This window comes from Acipenser ruthenus, chromosome 4, assembly GCF_902713425.1.
Source record: "Acipenser ruthenus chromosome 4, fAciRut3.2 maternal haplotype, whole genome shotgun sequence".
NCBI classification, from domain to species: Eukaryota; Metazoa; Chordata; class Actinopteri; order Acipenseriformes; family Acipenseridae; genus Acipenser; species Acipenser ruthenus.
In genome coordinates, this window is record NC_081192.1 from 107307173 (window position 1) to 107320709 (window position 13537).

Here is a 13537-nt window from a genome sequence, read left to right on the forward strand (position 1 = left end):
TTCTTATGTTCTTAAGATAGACCTTCCGTGGAGAAAAAAAATAAGTTATTTTAACACAACCTAGACATGAATATACTTTATTTTTATACTGGAAAAATAAAAATATGTCATTGGGATTTGAGTGTAAATGGAGCCCCTTTACAGTAGAGTTTACAACCATGTGATGTTAATTGTATTGAACATTGAAGACTGAAGAAAAAGAACGATGGGGAAAATGATAAGGGGCCTTCATGAATTTCCAATAGAATGTGGCGTTGCTGCCAGGACAGTGGGTTGAGATCCTTAAAATACAAATACTATAGAAACATGTCACTGTGACAGTGAACGTGATACAATACTATAGAAACATGTCACTGTGACAGTGAACGTGATACAATACTATAGAAACATGTCACTGTGACAGTGAACGTGATACAATACTATAGAAACATGTCACTGTGACAGTGAACGTGATACAATACTATAGAAACATGTCACTGTGACAGTGAACGTGATACAATACTATAGAAACATGTCACTGTGACAGTGAACGTGATACAATACTATAGAAACATGTCACTGTGACAGTGAACGTGATACAATACTATAGAAACATGTCACTGTGACAGTGAACGTGATACAATACTATAGAAACATGTCACTGTGACAGTGAACGTGATACAATACTATAGAAACATGTCACTGTGACAGTGAACGTGATACAATACTATAGAAACATGTCACTGTGACAGTGAACGTGATACAATACTATAGAAACATGTCACTGTGACAGTGAACGTGATACAATACTATAGAAACATGTCACTGTGACAGTGAACGTGATACAATACTATAGAAACATGTCACTGTGACAGTGAACGTGATACAATACTATAGAAACATGTCACTGTGACAGTGAACGTGATACAATACTATAGAAACATGTCACTGTGACAGTGAACGTGATACAATACTATAGAAACATGTCACTGTGACAGTGAATGTAATACAATACTATAGAAACATGTCACTGTGACAGTGAACGTGAAGCAATACTATAGAAACATGTCACTGTGACAGTGAACGTGATACAATATTATAGAAACATGTCACTGTTACAGTGAACGTGATACAATACTATAGAAACATGTCACTGACAGTGAACGTGATACAATACTATAGAAACATGTCACTGTGACAGTGAACGTGATACAATACTATAGAAACATGTCACTGTGACAGTGAACGTGAAGCAATACTATAGAAACATGTCACTGTGACAGTGAACGTGATACAATACTATAGAAACATGTCACTGTGACAGTGAACGTGATACAATACTATAGAAACATGTCACTGTGACAGTGAACATGATGCAATACTATAGAAACATGTCACTGTGACAGTGAACGTGATACAATACTATAGAAACATGTCACTGTGACAGTGAACGTGAAGCAATACTATAGAAACATGTCACTGTGACAGTGAACGTGATACAATACTATAGAAACATGTCACTGTGACAGTGAACATGATGCAATACTATAGAAACATGTCACTGTGACAGTGAACGTGATACAATACTATAGAAACATGTCACTGTGACAGTGAACGTGAAGCAATACTATAGAAACATGTCACTGTGACAGTGAACGTGAAGCAATACTATAGAAACATGTCACTGTGACAGTGAACGTGATACAATATTATAGAAACATGTCACTGTGACAGTGAACGTGATACAATACTATAGAAACATGTCACTGTGACAGTGAACATGATGCAATACTATAGAAACATGTCACTGTGACAGTGAACGTGATACAATACTATAGAAACATGTCACTGTGACAGTGAACGTGAAGCAATACTATAGAAACATGTCACTGTGACAGTGAACGTGATACAATACTATAGAAACATGTCACTGTGACAGTGAACGTGATACAATACTATAGAAACATGTCACTGTGACAGTGAACGTGATACAATACTATAGAAACATGTCACTGTGACAGTGAACGTGATACAATACTATAGAAACATGTCACTGTTACAGTGAACGTGATACAATACTATAGAAACATGTCACTGTTACAGTGAACGTGATACAATACTATAGAAACATGTCACTGTTACAGTGAACGTGATACAATACTATAGAAACATGTCACTGTGACAGTGAACGTGATACAATACTATAGAAACATGTCACTGTGACAGTGAACGTGATACAATACTATAGAAACATGTCACTGTGACAGTGAACGTGATACAATACTATAGAAACATGTCACTGTGACAGTGAACGTGATACAATACTATAGAAACATGTCACTGTTACAGTGAATGGGATATAATACTATAATGTGTTTTTCTAATAAGGACAGTGTATGAAGTGGATCACTGCCATTCATTGGAGGCGACCGTGCTCCAAGTTCTCCTCTTTCCCGTTCATCTAAAGCTGCTGAAGCACCCAGTTCTCTTTCTTGTTCATCTGAAGCTCCAAGTTCTCCTCTTTCTCATTCATCTGAAGCTCCAAGTTCTCCTCTTTCTCGTTCATCTAAAGCTGTGGAAGCTTGATGCACTGGTATTTTAGTGTAAACTGTGGTTTATGCTCAACTAGAGTTCAGATATTATGCAAAATATTTTCTGCCGGGTTAAATGAGCCCTTCTGTAGTGAAAGGCCCCTGATTTCACTACATGTTCATGTACCTTTTTATAAAATACTGGGGATGTTTACAATAAGAAGAACATTCAGCATGGCATAGCATTAGTGTATCGGTCACATTAAAGCTATGAGAGAATGTGATTTATCTATTATATGACCTTTATCTTAATAATGTAGGTTTCAGTTATTTGATATGATGTTATGAATATTTTATATGAGACTGGTTTAATTTAAGGATTCAGATAAGTACCCCAATTATTAATAATTAAGTGTCATTATTCAGATCTGTTTTAATATGCGATAAGGGATTGTAAATACAGAAATATGGACAGTGTGAAACAGTGGGATGTGATCAAAATGGCAGACCTTTGAAAATGGAGGTTTTGAAAGTGTTTCAGTTGTAATTTCATGCAATCATACTTCCTTTTACAAAAACACTGATTTAAAAAAAAATGAGACACAAGACTAATTAAACTAATTAAACTCAAACTCAGCACAAATTGACATTACAGTGAAAAAGGTTGTTCTTGATCACATGTATATGCCAGTCATTCTGTCAAGCCAGACATTTAACCAGACGATGTCAGGGTTTTGTGAAATGATTACAAACTGTGTGTTGTCCTTTGGTCAAGTGTCTAGAAGTTGCAGTCATTTGGTGAGACCTGCTTTAACTAAATGTCTGGAACATGTATACAAAACGTATGCTGTGCAGTCAGAAGAGGCTGTCTCTCTTCTTTATAACAGTGCCAGAAACACTGATTCTCAGCAATGACAGGTTCTCTTGCCGCTTTCATTTATTCTGTGCTGTTGTATTCAAAATGTAATTTGAAATAAAGCCATTTTATACTGATTATCGCTTCTTATTGCAACACAGTGTATTATTCAGAATGCCGAAAGAAAAGGTACAGTTTTTAAAATGTCAGTACATTGTGCAGTGTAGGATACAGAAGCACCAGTCAAAGTCATGTGCTGTCTGAAACTGACTGGCCACAGCTGATGAAACTGCATCTATTTAACCAGGAGATGAAACCATTGAGACGAGGCCTCGTTTACAAGGGCTCCTGGAAAACAATAAAGAGACAATTACGATGTATAAACAACACCATAAAAACAGCAGCATATAGAGATCAAATGATAGAATAGATATGACACACCGGTTTGTTAATGTGGCCTGAGGGAGAAGCATTGGCAGGATGTTCTAAGCAATTCCCCAGTACGATCTTTAAAACCAGGGAAGGAAAGATTATCACGTGCTGTGCTGTAACAACATAGTAGTGAACCCTTGTATTCTGGCCTCGTGCCGTGTTTTGTTTGTTCCTGTTTCTGTGTTTGTTTTGTTATATAAAATATATGTTTGTTTTGTCTGCTAAATAAACAAATATATAAACGTGTGCACCAGCACTTAACATAACCCAACCATGTGCCTGTCAAGCTCTAGATCTGCTTGAAACTGAGGAAAAAACAATTTTCTAAATAAAGATCACTGTTAGTGAGTGTTCTAACAGAGAGCGTTCTGACAGTCAGTGCGTTTACATGAGCATAAGTTTTCCGAAAACTAATTCCGATATCAAAAGTCATGTAAACACATTTTTCGGAAAATGTATCGGAATATTCCAAAAGTCAGTTTTCGGAAAACAGAACCTAGAAATTTCCGATTAAATTCCGAAAACTAACAAAATGTATATCATGTAAACACACTTTTCTGAAAACTTATTCCGATAGCGTACTGCACATTTGCAAACTTTGACCTTCAATCCTGCACGTGGTTTTAGAAAACAGAGAAAATGATAATAATCTGTAGTCAGTCTGCATGCATCCATTTGTCTAGTTAGGGATAAAGTAATACATTTGTTAAAGTCCGTTTGTATTTGTTAATAGCCCATACTGAAGCAGCAAATGTTTTCAAGCTTTAAAATGACGTGATAATTTAAAATAATGTCTGCAAAAGAAACGGATAATATGGAACAGGATGAGCTGTTGGAAAGGCTGATTGTACATATGATAGTAATCTTTGAATTTAAGACCTGACACTTCGACAAAGCACTTGAGTTATTGGATTGGACGAGCAAGATGGGCTGAATGGCCTCCTCTCGTTTGTAAACTTTCTTATGTTCTTATGTTCTTATGAGTGTTCTAACAGTGAGTGTTCTAACAGCTTCCATAGGACCCGTGTACTGAGAGCATCAGGAAGCACATAAATAATAAACTACATCCAGTACATTCACAGACACGGAGTAGAGGCTGCAGTGGCAGTTAGAACACTCACTTCACATTCACAATCACAGAGTAGGGGTAAGTATGACACATTACTTGTGAGATTAATGACTCTGTTAACCCTAAACATGGCACATTACTTGTGAGATTAATGACTCTGTTAACCCTAAACATGACACATTACTTGTGAGATTAATGGCTCTGTTAACCCTAAACATGACACATTACTTGTGAGATTAATGACTCTGTTAACCCTAAACATGACACATTACTTGTGAGATTAATGGCTCTGTTAACCCTAAACATGACACATTACTTGTGAGATTAATGACTCTGTTAACCCTAAACATGACACATTACTTGTTTGATTATAGGGCTCCAGTGAGATTAATGACTCTGTTAACCCTAAACATGACACATTACTTGTTTCATTATAGGGCTCCAGTGAGATTAATGACTCTGTTAACCCTAAACATGACACATTACTTGTGAGATTAATGACTCTGTTAACCCTAAACATGACACATTACTTGTTTCATTATAGGGCTCCAGTGAGATTAATGACTCTGTTAACCCTAAACATGACACATTACTTGTGAGATTAATGACTCTGTTAACCCTAAACATGACACATTACTTGTTTCATTATAGGGCTCCAGTGAGATTAATGACTCTGTTAACCCTAAACATGACACATTACTTGTTTCATTATAGGGCTCCAAATATTATTATTATTATTATTTATTTCTTCTCCCCTATCCAGGGCGACTTACAGTCGTAAACAAAAATAGATTTCAAGAATCACCGTACAAGTATTAATACAATTAAGAGAAAGATAAAATACAATGACTTTGGTTCTAGCAAGTACAAGCATATGACAAAATACAATTAAATAACAGAGCAGATAACAGTGTCAGTGATAGTTACATCAGGATATAATTAAATACAAAATACTGCAGATTAAATGACACTTGACAGATTACAGTACTCTAAAGTACAGGATTAAATGCAGTAAAATAGGGAGCAGATAAGAGCAAGTAAAGCGCATTTAAGGAAGAGTGATAAGTGTCCAGAGGGAGAAGAGGAATTCTACAGGTGCTTTCTGAAGAGGTGAGTCTTGAGGAGGCGCCGGAAGATGGTCAGGGACTGGGCAGTCCTGCCAGCTGTAGGAAGGTCATTCCACCACTGCGGGGCGAGGGTTGAGAAGGAGCGTGCTCTGGAGGCAGGGGAAGAGGAAATCTACAGGTGCTTTCTGAAGAGGTGAGTCTTGAGGAGGCGCCGGAAGATGGTCAGGGACTGGGCAGTCCTGCCAGCTGTAGGAAGGTCATTCCACCACTGCGGGGCGAGGGTTGAGAAGGAGCGTGCTCTGGAGGCAGGGGAAGAGGAATTCTACAGGTGCTTTCTGAAGAGGTGAGTCTTGAGGAGGCGCCGGAAGATGGTCAGGGACTGGGCAGTCCTGCCAGCTGTAGGAAGGTCAGGGGAGGAGGAGGAGGAGGAGGATGGAAAGAGATAGATTTACTTTAAAGTGTTATTTGAACACAATTTGAAAAGTTTTTTCAAATAATTATTTGTTTGGAGATAACATATTTAAATATTTTCAAATAAATGTTTGAAATATTTTATATTTATAAATGTAATCTAAAATATAAATATAATTTTCCCAGTTCTGCACAGCCAATGTTTCAACTATCAGTTAAAGGCTGCACATCTACTTCAGACCACTAGGAGTCGCTCAAATGCAGCATTTGACATGTTCAAGTAGTTAGTCAGGTACTCTAAAGTGCTGTAAAGCACGGACATGTTATTATAAAGCACAGACATGTTATTATTATAAAGAATGGACATGTTCTTATTATAAAGCACAGACATGTTCTTATTATAAAGCATGGACATGTTATTATAAAGCACGGACATGTTCTTATTATAAAGCATGGACATGTTCTTATTATAAAGCATGGACATGTTCTTATTATAAAGCATGGACATGTTCTTATTATAAAGCATTATTATTTATTTCTTAGCAGACGCCCTTATCCAGGGCGACTTACAATTGTTACAAGATTTCACATTATACAGATATCACATTATTTTTACATACAATTACCCATTTATACAGTTGGGCTTTTACTGGAGCAATCTAGGTAAAGTACCTTGCTCAAGGGTACAACAGCAGTGTCCCCCCACTGGGGATTGAACCCACAACCCTCCGGTCAAGAGTCCAGAGCCCTAACCACTACTCCACATGTTCTTATTATAAAGCACAGACATGTTCTTATTATAAAGAATGGACGTTCTTATTATAAAGCACAGACATGTTCTTATTATAAAGAATGGACATGTTCTTATTATAAAGCATGGACATGTTATTATAAAGCACAGACATGTTCTTATTATAAAGAATGGACATGTTCTTATTATAAAGCATGGACATGTTATTATAAAGCACGGACATGTTCTTATTATAAAGCACAGACATGTTCTTATTATAAAGCATGGACATGTTATTATAAAGCACAGACATGTTCTTATTATAAAGAATGGACATGTTCTTATTATAAAGCATGGACATGTTATTATAAAGCACGGACATGTTCTTATTATAAAGCATGGACATGTTCTTATTATAAAGCATGGACATGTTATTATTATAAAGCACAGACATGTTATTATTATAAAGCACGGACATGTTCTTATTATAAAGCACGGACATGTTCTTATTATAAAGCACAGACATGTTATTATTATAAAGCACGGACATGTTCTTATTATAAAGCACAGACATGTTCTTATTATAAAGCACGGACATGTTATTATTATAAAGCACAAACATGTTCTTATTATAAAGCACAGACATGTTCTTATTATAAAGCACAGACATGTTATTATTATAAAGCACGGACATGTTCTTATTATAAAGCACAAACATGTTCTTATTATAAAGCACGGACATGTTCTTATTATAAAGCACAGACATGTTCTTATTATAAAGCACAGACATGTTCTTATTATAAAGCACAAACATGTTCTTATTATAAAGCACGGACATGTTCTTATTATAAAGCACAGACATGTTCTTATTATAAAGCACAAACATGTTCTTATTATAAAGCACGGACATGTTCTTATTATAAAGCATGGACATGTTATTATTATAAAGCACAGACATGTTCTTATTATAAAGCACAGACATGTTCTTATTATAAAGCACAGACATGTTCTTATTATAAAGCACAAACATGTTCTTATTATAAAGCACAGACATGTTCTTATTATAAAGCACAAACATGTTCTTATTATAAAGCACGGACATGTTCTTATTATAAAGCATGGACATGTTATTATTATAAAGCACAGACATGTTCTTATTATAAAGCACAGACATGTTCTTATTATAAAGCACAGACATGTTCTTAGTGAAGTGCTGTAAAAGCAACTATATGTTCGTGTTTCCAGCTGGTCAAGGGTTTTAACAAAGAAACTACTGATGATGGTATTTGCATAATAGCTCCTGTTTTGGTTCCACCGATGTGGGCTCTGGCTCTCATTATTTTCAGTTCATTCAGCTGGCAGTTCCCAGGAAAATCAGCATTGTTGATCTTAGTTTAGGCTTGCCTTGCAGCTTTCAGTATATCAGTTGTGTTGAACTCCATTTGAAAAAACAACAACTAAATACAAAGCCCAGATGCCATCCACGTGCATGCGTTTTAAAACGGAAGTACTCAATAACAGCAGCCAAAAGATTGAATAGTCTTGTGGTGGATTCTTGATTTTGACATTTGAATGATCTTATGTATAGAAACAACAGCCTAGACATAGAACAAAGGGCAAACCTGCACATTGAAGCAGACTATTACATGACATACACGCTGCTGAAACATGAATTATCAATAAACACAGAGATGCACTTCGGTGACTGGTTGTAGATGGCACTTTCTCTGTACGATGCAAATTCTGAGATTTTTATACTGCTTATTTTCGGGGACACTATTATTGAGGAGAACAATTCTTCTATCTCGTTAGCACTCGGCTCTGCTCCATCCAGCCTTTGTTCAGCCCAGGCTGGCAGTGCTGATCAGAGCTGCTCAATAAATACCCCAGCCTTGCTGCCACCACCCCTGAACTCCTCCAGCCCACCACCCCTGGACTCCTCCAGCCCACCAGCCCTGGACTGCTCCAGCCCACCACCCCTGGACTCCTCCAGCCCACCACCCCTGGACTCCTCCAGCCCACCACCCCTGGACTGCTCCAGCCCACCACCCCTGGACGGCTCCAGCCCACCACCCCTGGACTCCTCCAGCCCACCACCCCTGGACGGCTCCAGCCCACCACCCCTGGACTGCTCCAGCCCACCACCCCTGGACTCCTCCAGCCCACCACCCCTGGACTCCTCCAGCCCACCACCCCTGGACTCCTCCAGCCCACCACCCCTGGACTGCTCCAGCCCACCACCCCTGGACGGCTCCAGCCCACCACCCCTGGACTCCTCCAGCCCACCACCCCTGGACGGCTCCAGCCCACCACCCCTGGACTGCTCCAGCCCACCACCCCTGGACTCCTCCAGCCCACCACCCCTGGACTGCTCCAGCCCACCACCCCTGGACTGCTCCAGCCCACCACCCCTGGACTGCTCCAGCCCACCACCCCTGGACTCCTCCAGCCCACCACCCCTGGACGGCTCCAGCCCACCACCCCTGGACTGCTCCAGCCCACCACCCCTGGACTCCTCCAGCCCACCACCCCTGGACGGCTCCAGCCCACCACCCCTGGACTCCTCCAGCCCACCACCCCTGGACTCCTCTAGCCCACCACCCCTGGACGGCTCCAGCCCACCACCCCTGGACTGCTCCAGCCCACCACCCCTGGACTCCTCCAGCCCACCACCCCTGGACTGCTCCAGCCCACCACCCCTGGACTGCTCCAGCCCACCACCCCTGGACTCCTCCAGCCCACCACCCCTGGACTCCTCCAGCCCACCACCCCTGGACTCCTCTAGCCCACCACCCCTGGACGGCTCCAACCCACCACCCCTGGACTGCTCCAGCCCACCACCCCTGGACTCCTCCAGCCCACCACCCCTGGACTGCTCCAGCCCACCACCCCTGGACTGCTCCAGCCCACCACCCCTGGACTCCTCCAGCCCACCACCCCTGGACTCCTCCAGCCCCCCACCCCTGGACTCCTCCAGCCCACCACCCCTGGACTCCTCCAGCCCCCCACCCCTGGACTCCTCCAGCCCACCACCCCTGGACTGCACGAGCCCACCACCCCTGGACTCCACGAGCCCACCACCCCTGGATTCCTCCAGCCCACCACCCCTGGACTCCTCCAGCCCACCACCCCTGGACTCCAGCCCACCACCCCTGGACTCCTCCAGCCCACCACCCCTGGACTGCTCCAGCCCACCCCCCCTGGACTCCTCCAACCCACCACCCCTGGACTGGACTCCTCCAGCCCACCACCCCTGGACTCCTCCAGCCCACCACCCCTGGACTCCTCCAACCCACCACCCCTGGACTGGACTCCTCCAGCCCACCACCCCTGGACTCCTCCAGCCCACCACCCCTGGACTCCTCCAGCCCACCACCCCTGGACTCCTCCAGCCCACCACCCCTGGACTCCAGCCCACCACCCCTGGACTCCTCCAGCCCACCACCCCTGGACTCCTCCAGCCCACCCCCCCTGGACTCCTCCAGCCCACCCCCCCTGGACTGGACTCCTCCAGCCCACCACACCTGGACTGCTCCAGCCCACCACCCCTGGACTCCTCCAGCCCACCACCCCTGGACTCCAGCCCACCACCCCTGGACTCCTCCAGCCCACCACCCCTGGACTGCTCCAGCCCACCACCCCTGGACTCCTCCAGCCCCCCACCCCTGGACTCCTCCAGCCCACCACCCCTGGACTCCTCCAGCCCACCCCCCCTGGACTGGACTCCTCCAGCCCACCACACCAGGACTGCTCCAGCCCACCACCCCTGGACTCCTCCAGCCCACCACCCCTGGACTCCTCCAGCCCACCACCCCTGGACTCCAGCCCACCACCCCTGGACTCCTCCAGCCCACCACCCCTGGACTGCTCCAGCCCACCACCCCTGGACTCCTCCAGCCCCCCACCCCTGGACTCCTCCAGCCCACCACCCCTGGACTCCTCCAGCCCACCCCCCCTGGACTGGACTCCTCCAGCCCACCACACCTGGACTGCTCCAGCCCACCACCCCTGGACTCCTCCAGCCCACCACCCCTGGACTCCTCCAGCCCACCACCCCTGGACTCCAGCCCACCACCCCTGGACTCCAGCCCACCACCCCTGGACTCCTCCAGCCCACCACCCCTGGACTGCTCCAGCCCACCACCCCTGGACTCCTCCAGCCCCCCACCCCTGGACTCCTCCAGCCCACCACCCCTGGACTCCTCCAGCCCACCACCCCTGGACTGCTCCAGCCCACCACTGGCTCTGGAGAAAAAATAAGTTTCTGCAGGGCCTGCAGCCTAAACACTGCCTCTCTGCTGGCCAGATCGATCAAGCCCTGCCCCCCTCCTCCCGGGGCAGATGCAGCACCCCCTGCTGGAGCCAGTGCAGCCCGTCTCAAAAGAATCGCAGTAATTCACTTTGGATTTCTTTTAACAGCAGTCCTGGTGGCTCCACACAAGCCACACTGTGCCACTAGATCATTAACCACTTCAACTCCAGATGTAAAAATGAAACCCCTTCCCATATTATAATAATGTTTTCAAATCTGTAATTGCTATAACGTATGATGAATAAAACACAAATAAATGACCTAAACTGTGTTTTTCATAAACCCTTTATGCTCCTGTGTACTACATACCCATGTTCAATACAGAGATAAAAATAAGTTTTTTTAATGTAATTTTTTATTTTTTGTTTTAACAATGAAAACAAAAACTCTGCTAATAACGCTAATAAGAATAATAATCAGTAAACAGTAAATATATGGGCAGCGGTGTGGAGTAGTGGTTAGGGCTCTGGACTCTTGACCAGAGTGTCATGGGTTCAATCCCTGATGGGGGACACTGCTGCTGTACCCTTGAGCAAGGTACTTTACCTAGATTGCTCCAGTAAAAAACCCAACTGTATATAATTGTATGTAAAAATAATGTGATATCTTGTAACAATTGTAAGTCGCCCTGGATAAGGGCGTCGGCTAATAAATAAATAATAATAATAATAATAAATATCAAACAAAAAACAACATCAAAAGATGTGCCATTATCGACTGTCTCTGTGCCATTTATTGAAATGTTCAATACAACAGAACCCGGGGTTGCCTTCGCATTCACTGCACATTTTTCTTGTGTCCTTTCTTTTGTTTTCATTTTCGTAGCAGACCCTGCACCTTTTTTGCAGTCTCTGCTTTCCTTGTGTTGGAGGGATAGTCACAAGTGCGTGTACAGGGCTACATTGTGCAGGCATTGTGATGGACCTGGCTGCAGCAGACGCCTGCTTCATTGCCTATACCCAGTGCTGTGTTTTGATAGTATTTCATCACAGCACTGCCATTTCAAACCAAACAGCTTCCCGTTTGCAGCTGGCTTACCTGTAAAGTAGCTGCTTGCTCTTTTGTTTGTACAGTTTGTATTGTTCTTGGCTCCACATCCTCTTCATCATCACTGCTGAGTGATAAGTCAGCATCACTGTTGCTGGTATTGAAATCCTCCAAACCATCTTCACTTCCGTTGCTCATTATAGAAAGACCACGTACGTTGCCATGTTTAGCTTTCGCTAAAAACTATATAAAACTACAACTAAATAAGTCAAACTAATAATAAAGCAAAAAATAATAACTGAATCCACTATATATATATATATATATATATATATATATATATATATATATATATATATATATATATATATATATATTATTGTATTTCTTGTTCTTATTGTATGACTTATATTGTAACACTTGAATGTATTTGTATTTGCTTGCGATTGTAAGTCGCCCTGGATAAGGGCGTCTGCTAAGAAATAAATAATAATAATAATAATATTTAGTTCAAAGAGCCAGCTGCCCTGTACATATATATACAGTGCCTTGCAAAAGTATTCAGACCCCTGACCAATTCTCTCATATTACTGAATTACAAATGGTACATTGACATTTTGTTCTGTTTGATATTTTATTTTAAAACACTGAAACTTAAAATCAATTATTGTAAGGTGACATTGGTTTTAAGTTGGGGAAATATTTTTAAGAAAAATAAAAAACTGAAATATCTTGCTTGCATAAGTATTCAACCCCTGTGCTGTGGAAGCTCCCAGTTTACACCGATGAAAGAAATTGCCCTAACCAGGACACAATTACTTTACCATTGACCTCCACCTGTGAACCATTAAAGTTGCTGTCACATTTTCTGGATAAAAACCCCACTGTTGAAGGATCATTGGTCAGGCTGTGAATCTGAAGGAAAATGAAGACCAAAAAGCATTCTACAGAAGTTAGAGATAAAGTAATACAAATGCATAGATTAGGGAAAGGGTACAAAATAATATCCAAGTGTTTGGATATCCCAGTGAGCACAGCTGGATCAATAATCAGGAAGTGGAAGCTGCATCATACCACCCAGGCACTGCCAAGAAAAGGCCGTCCCTCAAAACTCAGCGCTCAAACAAGAAGGAGACTTGTGAGAGAAGCCACAGAGAGGCCAA